The following is a 12,575-nucleotide window of genomic DNA, read 5'->3' on the forward strand; positions in this document are numbered from 1 at the left end:
AGGTCATCTGAGAGTTGCTGACTACCTTCAGCTCACATTGATGGCCATGGGACTGGAGGGTGCTCAGCATCTCTCAGAAGTGCTCAGCACCTTGCAGGATCGAGTCATAAATCAGGAGTAACTCAACAGAAGTCAACAGAGTTACACAGGGATAAATCCAGTGTAGGTGAGATCAGGATCAGGCCCCTTCATCAGTAAAGCATCACCACACACCCTACAAATAATAAGAATAATAATTAACTATGTAGGGGCCTGTTCACGAAAGTTCTGATCTTAAAATCCCTTAATGCCAATGCTCATCGTCTTCCCATGGACTTCAGGGGGCTTTGGCCCAATTCCTAATAATAAAATCAGAATCTCACAAATTAGAATCACACCCTTAAAAAGAAAAGAATATGAACAGGTGTATAGGGGTGGGAAATTGCCTATGAAATCACATATGGTTTTGTTTTCAGGGGTATGGATCTCCTGGAGATACAAATGCCGTGTGTGAGTCAAACCACTCTCTTACAATTCCATTATCTGTGGATCACTTTATGTTAACGAGACACATGTACACTGCAGGGGTGTGCGTGTGAGAGAATCAGCACTGTCTTCAAGCCAAGATAGAAAAATCATTAGTTACAGTCTCGGCAGGACTGAACTCGATGGCGAAGTGACGGCAGTGCAGACACATGATCCTGTTGGTGGGTGTGTTGGTTAGTGGATCTAATCGCTCTTACCACACACACAGAAAATTCATTCTCCTCGTTGATGGAGAAAATTAGAGCTAAAGAAGGAAGGTTGGTCACGTGGTTAACTCAGAAAAACTGCGTTCCAATTCCCAGCTCTGAGCTTCAGTAAGTCAGTCAAGCCGTGATTAAAGAAGCGCCGGCCACCCATTGAAGTTAGCGGTATGTAAGCATGCACTAAACAGAGGGAGATGTAAGTATGTGCTTTGCTGCACACGCACTGGCTTCTAATTTTCCCACGGGTGCTCAACCCCTGCTCCACCCTGGCAGCTCCCATTGGATGGGAACGGCGAACTGCGGCCACAGGGAGCTGCGGGCGGCCAGGCCTGTGGATGGTCAATGTAAACAAACTGTCTCGAGGCCCGCCCACCGGGTTGCCCACCACTGCCCCACAGGCTGAGCTAAAGAGCCAGGCTCTGTAGCTGACGACTGGGAAGGCTTGAGGCTATGGACCTGGGCTTGGACGGTTTCTCCCAGCTGCAGTGTAGACATACCCTAATAGCCTCCTGTCCTCTGTTGCTGTGTCATGGAGAGGGACATGTAACAACACAGCAACCAGTGGTTTACGCAAGCTCATCAGGTCTCCTGCTAGGGGACTGCGCAGTGTCTAACCCATTAGGGTTCTCGGTTCAGCTGTGATCTTTGTCATAACAACTTTTGGTAGTAATGCAAACTGTATATTATGTTTATTTTCTTTCTTTTGATTGAGAAATAAACAGCAGCCAGGCATAGCTCAGGCTGATTTCACTACATTTAATCCAGTACTGAGTCTATTCATTCATCAAAATATCACAGTACAACACAATGTAATGGAAAGGAAAAATAACAACAGAAACACAGACTTTTCAGGCTGTCCCTTTATATCACAAAAAGGCAACAACAAAAAAAGGGTCCACACCCAATGGTGTGGTCTCCTTTAAGGCACATTATCAGAGCAGTGGGGTAAACAAAGTGTGGGCTGCTGCTGTTTGGACTCAACAGAGGGCTTCGGTCTGCAGGGCTATCCACCTGCACCTAGAGATCCTCAAAGGTATTTAAGTGCCTAACTCCCATGGGAAATGGGCCTTTCCCATGAGAATCTGAACCCTGGTCCATTTTACAATCCCTAAATTCACTTTTCTTTTTAAAAGAGTGTTCCTGGGTTCTGCCAATGGCAGCTACAAGTGGCTCCTCGGTGCATTTAAGCATTTAAGGTTAGTGGCATTTTCCACAGCAGTTTTTTACCTTTGGGTCAGATATTAACTCTGTAGGAGTTCCCGGGGCGCGGTCTTCCAGGACAGTCTCTTGTAACTCAACTAAACTTGGTGAAAGGGGCTTTGTTTGAAACTGTGCTTTCTGATATGTGACAGCTGATACTTGGACCAACTTTCTATTAGCCCCAAATTCAGAACGAGCCGTCCTCCATCACAACCGTTGTCCGGCTTCCTCCCCGCCCACCCGCATTTGGCAAATGCTGGGCAGATCACACAGTCGCAGGGAGAAGACATTGGCAGACCACAGGTCTTAGTATTGTCTACTTCTGTGTTAAGCCTTTTTAGACTCTTGCGTAGTCTGTTAATGATTTGGGATCAAGTTCCAGGATACACACCTCTGCTTCCTTCCATGCTGCATGAGGCTAGGAGACTTGGAGCCTGGCTATCAGATATTAAACAAATACTACACTTGATATGCCCTCTGTCAGAGCCTATCTGCTACTTCTTTCAGGAAAATGGATGTGATGATCCACTAGGTCTTTCCCATCTTCAGCTGCTAAGGGCCTATAAAGGCTTCTGAACACAATCCTGGGGGACTGAACAGCTGACTAAAGACCATGAAAACGAAATGCCCTTGTTGTTCTACATAAATTTTGCTAGGGCAACATCCCATCGGGCTTAGTGGGCTTGATCTGATCCTGGCCTTATTCTCCACAGCTTTACACCACGTGCAGGCCTTTATACCTGGACAAAGTGAATGAATCATTATGACCTAGATGTAACCCACTGGGGTATTACAGGAGTACCCCCTTTATGTGATGGCTAGCTTAGCAGACACCCTGGGGGCTGCACTGGGGATTTTCAGAGCTAAAAGCATGAGCTGCCGCTACTGTAGCTCCAATTAAAGTTCTCTGGGGGCTTGTTTACCCTTAAAACGCTACACTGGCCCTGCTGCAGATGCGCTGCTGTAGCACTTCAGTGTAGACATTACCTACACCAGCAGGAGGGGTTCTCCTGTCAGTGTAGATACTCCACCTCCTCGAGAAGTGTTAGCGAGAATGCTGTCTACGTGGGGATTTAGGTCAGTTTAACAACACTGCTCAGGGGGGTGGATTTTTCAAACGCCAGACAGACGTAGTTAAACCAACCTAATTTTCTAGTGTAGGCCAGGTTTAGCAGTTATATCCTCTGCAGATGGGCACAGAGAGGGACCTGTAGCACATTCACCAGTGGATAACAACAGCAATTTATACCGTCTTTGTCCCGGTATCAGTGACATCACCCAGCTCGAGGCAGTGGAGAATCGGGACCTGTGTTTTACCCTTTATTAACGCTGTCCATTTCTGTAGAGTTACTCCTAATTTTCCCCAGTGCCCTTTAGAACAGACTCAGACCCAGTGGGGGAAATGCGTATTTTATTCAACCCCTGGAGCGAAGAGCTGTGTGATGCCTCCCCTTTTTCTGAAGGTTGTGTCAGCTGATAACTGGAGGCGTGGCACCTGCATTAAGTGCACCGGGCTGTATCGAATTACCTGACCAGCACTCTCTCCTTTTGATCCTGGACCTTTGAATGTCTCTTTTAGCCACTGCTGTCTCCATGTTAGGATGTGCTGAATAGCTCGCCTTTAAATGGGATTTAAGACGGCATTAGGGACTGATTAGGCCTAATCAACATTAATGGCTGCTTTAGACAGAGTGCCTCCAGTTGACATCAAAGGGATGATGGGATATGCTGGGGGGAAGATCAGGCGTTATCAGGAGCAGGAAGGATTTAGACAGTACAAGGTCTCACCCATTCTTTAATGGCAGGGTGCATTGTGTCTCTAATCCTTGTTGGTCCAGCTGGCTGTTAGACAAAATGGTACTTTCCCACTGGAGATAAACTGATGGGATAACCCTGGCCGTTAAGTACCGGCAGCAACAGAATTTTCTAATATGCGCCAAACAGGTGCACAGTGCTCTTGTTTTCCAACACCTTAAATATTCAGCAGCTTGCAGAGGGCAGCCAACATCTGTTGACTGGCAAGCAGAATGGTGTGTTAGTGTGGCAGCGGGACTGGCTGAAAAGGGTGCCCCTGGCATTGCAGATGGTGCCAGGAGTCAGCAGGGCAGGGTGGGAGTGTGTCTGGTATTAATGAAAGTGACAAGATCAGTAATATCTTTTATTGTACCAACTGCTGTTGGTGGAACACGCAAGCTTCGAAGCTTAACAGAACTCTTCTTCCAGTCCAGGGAAGGAAATCCGAGTGTCTGAGATAAATACAAGTTGAGACAGGCTGTTAAACGTAAGGGGTTAACACATGTTATGGGAGACCACTTAAAATGAAGTGGATATTTAAGGATTAGCAGGCAGGCGGGGGGGAGGCAAGGTGGGAGGGGCGGTGTTGCAAATTGTTGTAATGAGCCATAAAACCAGTCTCCCTGTTGAGTCCATGTTTTTTAGTGTCTAGCTGAGTCATGAATTTAGGCTCCCAGACTGGCCTTTTGAAGGTGTTGTGCAGGTTTCCTTTGAGGATGAGGACTGAGAGGTCAGATATGGAGTGATCGCTTCGTGAAAAGTGTTTACCCGCTGGTAAAAGGGTGTCCTTGTCTTTTATCATTTTCCTGTGTGAAATGAAATGAAACTGGCAGTTTTGTCTTTGGCTTAGTTACTTCCTATGACTTAACAGCAAAAACAGTTTGCCTATAGCCTCTTACACCATTTGGCCCTATTCTCTTCTGGTATAAATAGGTGTAGCTCCACCAGTTTACACCAGATAAGGATCTAGCCCATGGCATTTATGTAACACCAAAGGATCCCAAAGCACTTTAGAAGCTAAGGTTCAAATCTTGAGGTCCTTAGTTCAATGGGAGTTTACCAGACTGAATAAAAATGGAACAAGGACCTGGAGATTGATTTGTCTGTCTGTAGCGATCACCGCTAATGGGAAATGCACCATTTAAAAAACATGTCAGTGCAGTCTGGGACAGGAAGTAAAGAAGAATAGACCAGGCATCAATGGCCAGTGCTTAAAGTTGGTGGGGTCACAGACCTGGTCAATAAATAAATTAAATAAACAAGCCAGGTTGCTGAGGAGCGCACTTTAAGCACTGTCTTACCAAAGCTGCTGCTCCCAGCCTGTGATAGACCTCCCCCACAAACACTTTTTTCAGACCATTTTAAGCTCTGCCAATAGAGTTACGCCAGAGGAATGGAGACCATATATTGGCACAAAGAATATGTATAGCATACTACTGCATAGTATACATGGGTCCAGGTACCCGTGCATGCAAGCTCATGGTTTCCAAGCTCACCTGTGAACATTCGCGCTGCATTGGTAAGCGCGGCTCATACACATCCCATGCCTGGGGTAGATTGGTCCATGTCTTAAGCATAGAGCTTGCTGAGGAGGAGTCATTTTAAGTGGACTAATCTTCTCCCTGGGCAACCCATTTTGGTGATTCGCCAAACTCTTTGTTAATGCTGGATTTGTAGCAAAATACAAAAACGAGCACTTGCTTGAAGCTTACCTGTTGCTGTGTATGTGGGGTTAAACTCGTAATGTAAAAACGGCCATACTGGGTCAGACCAATGGCCCACCTAGCCCAAGATCCTATCTCTGGCCAATGCCAGAGCTTCAGGAGGAGTGTCCAGAACAGGGCAAGTTGGAGAGATCCACCCCTGTCTTTCTCTTCTAGTTCCTGGCAGTCAGAGGTTTAGGGTGGCCCTCAGTACAGGGTTATGTCACTGACCATCTTGGCTAATAGCCATTGATGGACCTATCCTCCATGAACTTATCTAGTTCTTTTTTTGAAACCAGGTGTACTTTTGGCTGTCACAACATCCTGTGACAATGAGTGCCACAGGTTAATTCTGTATTGTGTGGAAAAGTATTTCCTCTTGTTTGCATGACACCTACTGCCTATTAATTTCTTCCAGCTCCTTGACGTGTGATCAGCTTAGATGCCCTTGCACATAGATGGATCATATAGTCTGACTTCCTGCAAAACATCGGCCAGAAACTTCTCCAACATAATTTCTAGAGCAGATCTTTTAGAAAAACATCCACTCTTGATTTTAAAATGGCCATGGATGGAGAATCCACGACGACCCTTGGTAAATTGTCCCAATGGTTAATTAGTTTCACTGTTAAAATGTACACATAAAGGAGTCTGAGTGCAAGGGGGTCTGATTTATGCTGCCTGCCATACACAGCACCTTTGACCAGGGCCACCTGAGAATCTTAACAACGAGAGGTGAACACAGTTAGCTATGTTTGCATGTGGTAAATTTCAGGTCAATGCCCAGGAAGGCAATTGTGGCAGTTAAAGAATTGGTTCCTTTAGAATTTGTTTGCAGTAGATCATAACTGCTTTACAAAAGTGCAAGCTGGGGACAATTCCAGTTGTTCCTCCCTTTATCCAGAATGCTAAGGGTTCTCTAGGGTTGTAAGCTCTTATTCTGTCTGACAGAGGGTAGTACACAGTATTTTCACATGCCTTGCATTCTTAACGTTATGCTAACAGGTTATCTGTATCAGAGTGGAGCAGCTTCTAAGGATCCAGGAGACCTGCGTTTGGTTCCAAATTCCATCACTGAATCACTCTCTGTGTGGCTTCAGGCAAGTCACTTCACCTCAGTTTCCCCTTCTGTAAAATGGGAATAACACCATCCATCCTTGTAAAGAGCTTTGGGGTACTCAGATGAAAAGAACAATGGACATGTAAAAAACAATTGATCTAATCCAGTGGTTCTCAAACTGAGGGTCAGGACCCTAAAGAGGGTCATGACCCTGTTTTAATGGGGTCACCAGGGCTGGCGTTACACTTGCTGGGACCTGAGGCTGAAGCCCCACTGCCTGGGTCCGAAGCCGAAGCCCGAGGGCTTCAGCCCTGAGTGACGGGGCTCAGGTTTCCTGCCTCTCTGCCCAGGGTGGTGGGGCTCGGGCTTCGATCCCCCCTCCTGTGGTCATGTAGTAATTTTTGTTGTCTGAAGGGGGTCACGGTGCAATGAAGTTTGAGAACCTCTGACCTAATCTGTCTATCCAAAGTGTCAATCAACATTGTATCCAGGCAACACCTGATCTTGTGATGAGGACACCCGTAGAATATGGATAATAAGTAACCGTAACATGCATCTCAATGGATCACAGGTCTTACCTCCTGACACAACAGCAGAAGTTTTTTACGTTTTGCCGAAGATGCATATTGAGGATGATTAGCCACAACAACAAACTCTGTGATTTGGTTTATTCTGAAATATTGAACAAATGGTTTAGTCAGTGGTGACATTATGGAAATAAAATCCTTTTTCATGAGAAATCAGACTTAAATACGGAAAGGACTGGTTTCAGAAACTGTATGGAAAAATTAAGACTATTTAAAGCATTAGAGACATAGATGTCCCAGAAGGACACAATTCATTTTAAGAAGTTCTGCTGCTAATTAAGGGTAACCGCAGCATTTAAAGATAACGTGTTTATTTTAAGGAAGAAGTGTAATTAACAATGAGCACACTTAGCAGATAATGAACAAAGGTACCTACCGTTGTATGAAAGGCTGGGTGGAACTAATGCTGAAGCCAATATATGGTGAAAGTCTTGTAGGCAAACTCAACCAATGGACTTGCCTAGATTAGAAGAGTTTTTTGGTTTTTTAAAACAAGTTTAAAACAAGCTAATATATCATTTAAAACTTTAATAAGGACAGGGCAAGTTGTATTGTAAGAGGTATTAGCTGGGAAGTGCTCTCTGCAGGGAGCAGCATGCTCATTCTAGAGGATACGGCATGCATCTGGGAGTCAGAACAACCGGGTTCTACTCCTGGCTCTGTCACTGAGTTGCAGTGTGACTTTGTCATTTCACCTCTGTTTCCTGTTTATCCCTTCCCATCCCTGGTCTGTCCTGTCCATTGAGTCTCTAAGCTCTTTGAGGAAGGGACTTTCTTTCACTCTGTGTTTGTACAGTGCCTAGTGGAATGGGGCCCTGATTTTGGTTGGGGCATCCAAGTGCTACCATAAAATAAATAATTCATAGCTACATAGAGATTAAGGCCAGAAGAGACCACGCAGACTGACCTCCTGTATATCACAGGCCGTTAAATTTCACCCAGCTACGCCAGCATTTGTGTCTGGCTGTAGCACGTCTTCCAGACAGGCATCCAGTCTTGATCTGAAGACTCCAAGAGATGGAGAATCTACCACCCTTGTAGTTTGCTCCAATGGTTCATCCCCCTCATTGTTAAAATGTTTTGCCTTATTTCTAACTGGAATTTTCTCTCCAGGAAGGTACTTCTATACACCGTAATCAAATTACCTTTCAATCTCCTCTTTGATAAGCTAAACAGCTGGAGCTCTCTAAGACATTATCTCCAGCCTTTGAATAATTTTTGTGGTCTTTTCTGCATCCTCTCTAATTTTTCAGTATCCTCTTAAAATTGTGGACACGGGAACTGGATGCAGTAGTCCGGTGTGGGTCTCACCAATGCTGTATACAGAGGTAAAATCCCCTCCTTACGCCTCCTCATTACTCCCCTATTTATACATCCAAGGATCGCATTAGCCCTTTTGCCCACAGCATCATACTCAGAGCTCAGGTTGAGTTGCTTGTCCACTGTGACCCCTGAATTCTGTTCAGAGTCACTGCTTTCCAGGACACTGTCCCCCATTCTATAGGTAGGGCCTACATCCTTCTTCCTAGATGTATAACTTGGCACTTGGATGTCTTAAAACATATTTTGTTTGATTGAATGGGCCCAGTTTATCAAGAGAGCCCGATCACTCTGTGTGACCACTCTGCCAATCCTGTTTTATCGGCAATGATTTTATATCTATTTCCAGATCATCAATTCAACTGTGAAAGAGCATTCAGCCTAGTACCGATCCCTGAAGAACCCCACGGGAAACAACCCCATCTGATGATGAGTCCCCATTGACAAGTACTTTTTGAGATCTGTCAGTTAGCCAGTACTTATTCCAGATAACGTGTACACTACTGACATTAGGCAGTGCCAGCTTTTTGTCATGAGATATTACGTCTAATGAATTAGAAAAAATCTAAGTATAATATATCTGTGCAGTTTCCTTTATCAGCCAAACTTGTAATCTCAAAAAATGAAATCAGGGTTGTTTGGCAAGTTCTATTTTCTATAAAACCATGTTGACAGCCATTAATTATATTCTTATCCTTTTTTTTTTTTTTATCAGTTGAATCCTGTATCAGCTTTTCCATTATTCAGCCTGTAGCTGATCTCAGGCTAACCAGCCTACGTTGTCCATGTCATCCCACTTGCCCTTTTTGAATATTAGCATAACATTAGCACTCTGCCAATGTTCTGCCTTTTCCCTGGTATTCTAAGATTTATTAAAAATTAACATCAGCAGGCCAGGAATCGTCTCAGTCAACTCTTCTACGATTCTTGGTTATTTGGCCCCGTTGATTTTTAAATGTTTATCCCTAGTAGATAACAATAAAGGGAGTAACTCCACTGAGGTCAACAGAGTTAACACTGGTGTAAAACAAATGTAAGCAAGAGGAAAATTGGTCCTTTTGAATCTTCCTGTCCTCCATGGCTCCACAAATATGTATGGCCAGGGTTAAGGTTAAATCAGCTTCTTGCAGCAGTCTGTGCAGCTCTAGTAATTGGAATGCCATATTTTAGCCTATCTTTTATTAAGGAGTCACATGGTTCCCCAGTTTCATATGTCTGAGCTTTAAGCCTGTCTCAGATGCACTGAATGACTCATTGATGCAAGGCCTACAAATGTCTGTCACTGCGGACATTTTCCCTGGGGTTCTGGTACCTTTCAAGTGAATCCCAAATCTGTGCTAAATCTTCTTCACCATCCTTCTCCCTTTATGTAAAAACATCAGCTACCTGCCATCCTGCTGAGTTTTTTACACCTGGTAAATTGTGCTTGGCAGGTGATTGCCTGAAATGTGAGAAAAATGTCGAACTGTTGCTTTAACTGATTTAATTTTCCAGTGAAATTTCCTTGAAATACAGTAGACTTGGAGGAGGCAAACTCTCTGCCTTTGGTTCTATCCAGGGCTGCCTTCACCAGCTGGCGGCCTCTCAGAGCACGGCAGGGTGGTGCAGTGGAGCTGACTCAGTTTCCCCAATCCTACCAATAATCATTTAGCTCTGTGTCAGGGGGTTTGCTGTACTGACTCCAGCCTGGTCATTAGTTGTCTCTCCCCTACCAGGAGTCAAGAGTCTAATAGACAAGGAGTCTAATGACCCTAGCCAAGGTTCACTAGTTCCAGGATCCAGTAGGCTACTGACCCCTTTGCTCCAAACCCTTATTATCCTCTTTGCTGGTGATTGTAGGGGAGCCTGGGCCCACCCACTCCTCTGGGTTCTGGCCCAGGGACCTTGCGTGAAGCAGCTGGAACTGCTTCCTCCCAGTTCCTTACTGCTTCCTACCTCTCGTCTCCTGCAGGCTTTTCCCAGGATCACATTCTGATTCTCCCACTCTGGAAGTCTGACTTCTGAGGCCTTGTCTACACTTAGGGTTAGGCCTTGTCTACACTTAGGGTTAGGCCTTGTCTACACTGCAGCGGCGCCACTGTAGCACTTCAGGGAAGACACTACCTGAGGTTCTCCCATCAACGTAGGAACTCCTCCTCCCCGTGTAGCTAGGCTGATGGGAGAATTCTCCCATCGACCTAGTGCTGTCTACACTGGGTGGGGGGCGGGGGGGGGTCAGGTTGGTTTAATTGCATCGCTCAGGGTGTGGATTTTTCACACCCCTGAGAGACGTAGTTATAGAGAGATGTAGTTATATCATCCTAATTTCCTAGTGTAGTCCAGGCCTTAGTAGTCCCTCAGTCTCCTTGGTAGCCACTCCTGTCCTTCCAGCTGAGCCTTTGTGTCCTCCCAGCTGTACAACTCCAGCAATTAGCCTCAGCTGGGGAGCTAGCTAGTCTCCTCTTAACCCCTTAGTAGCTGGAGTAGCATGGGTGTCGATGCACCTCATGACAGGTTTGCTACACATCTCACACCATTGTATGTTTCACAAAGACTTGAGAGAATCAGATTTGGCTGGAGAGAAAGTACAGCACTTCAACTGCACAAGCATTCAGCTCTCACTGAATTTGCTCAGGCTGCTGGAAACATCTAGTCACCATTCTTGACAGGTGTGGCCATATGTATATTATTTGTTTAAAAAAATTAATGGTTTCCTATTTTAATACATAGGCAGGAGTCACAAAATGATGACAACACGCATTCATAGGGTATGTCTTCACTGCAGCATTAACCCAGGTGATCCGTATCCGGGTCAGAGCGCCCAGTTAGCCTCGCTCAGGTCTGAGCAGCCACACTGCAAAGCCAGACTTGAGTTACTGTGTCCTCATTGGAGCAGCACTCATGTCACCTGGGTGTGTCACTAGGACTTCAGGGGTCATAGCCCCGGGGTCTTTGTGCTGCAGAAAACTGAGCTGCTCAGTGCATCTTTCCCAGTGAATTGTGGAAGAACTTGTCAGGTCCATATTGGCACATGGGGGGCAGGGTGAATTTTAGGAAGGTATTCCAAGGACTAGCGGCACTACAGGAAGAAGAGCTGAAGAGGAGCTCTAGGTCTGTGTAAGCTTGTCTCTCTCACCAACAGAGGTTGGTCCTATGAAAGACATTACGTCACCCACCTTGTCCCTGTAATATCCCAGGACCAATGTGGCTACAATACTGCATATGTCAGCACTCGAGTGATTTAGCCTGTGTCCTCATTGCAAAGTCCTGATTTAAAGTCCTACCAAACTCAGGTAAGAGGGTTTTGTGTGTGGATGGGAGAGAAGTTAGGACCAATGCCCAAGTAAGAGCCCAAGTTAATTCTGCAGTAAAGACATATCCATGGAATAACTGTAGATTGCAAACTCTCTGGGGTAGGCAAATATCTTCTGTGAAGTGTCCAATGCATTTTAATAAATAAATAAATAAAAATATAATAATTAATAAATATCTACTCTAAGAAGCCCAGACATGACACAAACACTGTATAAATTCAACCTAAACAAATACAATTGCCTGTTGTTTCCTGTGCCTAAGTCACTATGTTTTTTTTAAAAAAGGAGGACCTGTGGCACCTTAGAGACTAACCAATTTATTTCATACTTATGCTCAAATAAATTGGTTAGTCTCTAAGGTGCCACAAGTCCTCCTTTTCTCTTTACGAATACAGACTAACACAGCTGCTACTCTGAAACCTATGTTTTTAAAGAAATATTACAAAAATATTATTTCTCCTAATGCAATTTCCTCTTTCAATATCCCATGCGCGTAAGTCTGCACAGCAGATATGACCTGCTGCATTGTGCTCTGCTCCATTTATGTTGGGAGTGTGGAATATTGGATGGGAGTTCAGAGTTCCTAGCTTAGCGGGAGAACAGTGTTAGTCTAGAGCAGCTGGGTGGATCTGAGGGCAGAATTTTTCCCTAAGTATTTGGCATTAAACCCCATTCTTGTCTGTTGGAGCTTTTCTATGAAGCACTCTCAAAGGGGGTGAGTCATCATGTCATTTCCCTGGCTTATCTTGTACTTGTGGTTGAGTGCTGCATGGGAAGATAAATCCTGCAAGGAAAGCATTGATCCCATTGAGTTTTTTCCCATGGAAGTGCTTCAGTGAAGATTCAGGCTGGGTTTAAGGGAGGGTGTGTCTCCTGATTAGATCAGAGCC

At 45.0% G+C, this 12,575-nt stretch overlaps 1 long non-coding RNA gene across 1 annotated transcript; it reads right to left on the reverse strand.

The window, feature by feature from the left end:
• Window positions 1-1,172: 1,172 nt before the first annotated feature.
• Window positions 1,173-5,830, reverse strand: LOC122465357. The gene is made up of 3 exons (XR_006290134.1): window positions 5,657-5,830; window positions 1,384-1,385; window positions 1,173-1,184 (listed from the first exon to the last, which is right to left on the reverse strand). It is a non-coding gene; the product is annotated as an uncharacterized LOC122465357 (long non-coding RNA).
• Window positions 5,831-12,575: the final 6,745 nt, after the last annotated feature.

Source organism: Chelonia mydas, chromosome 4 (genome assembly GCF_015237465.2).
Source record: "Chelonia mydas isolate rCheMyd1 chromosome 4, rCheMyd1.pri.v2, whole genome shotgun sequence".
Taxonomy (NCBI): Eukaryota; Metazoa; Chordata; order Testudines; family Cheloniidae; genus Chelonia; species Chelonia mydas.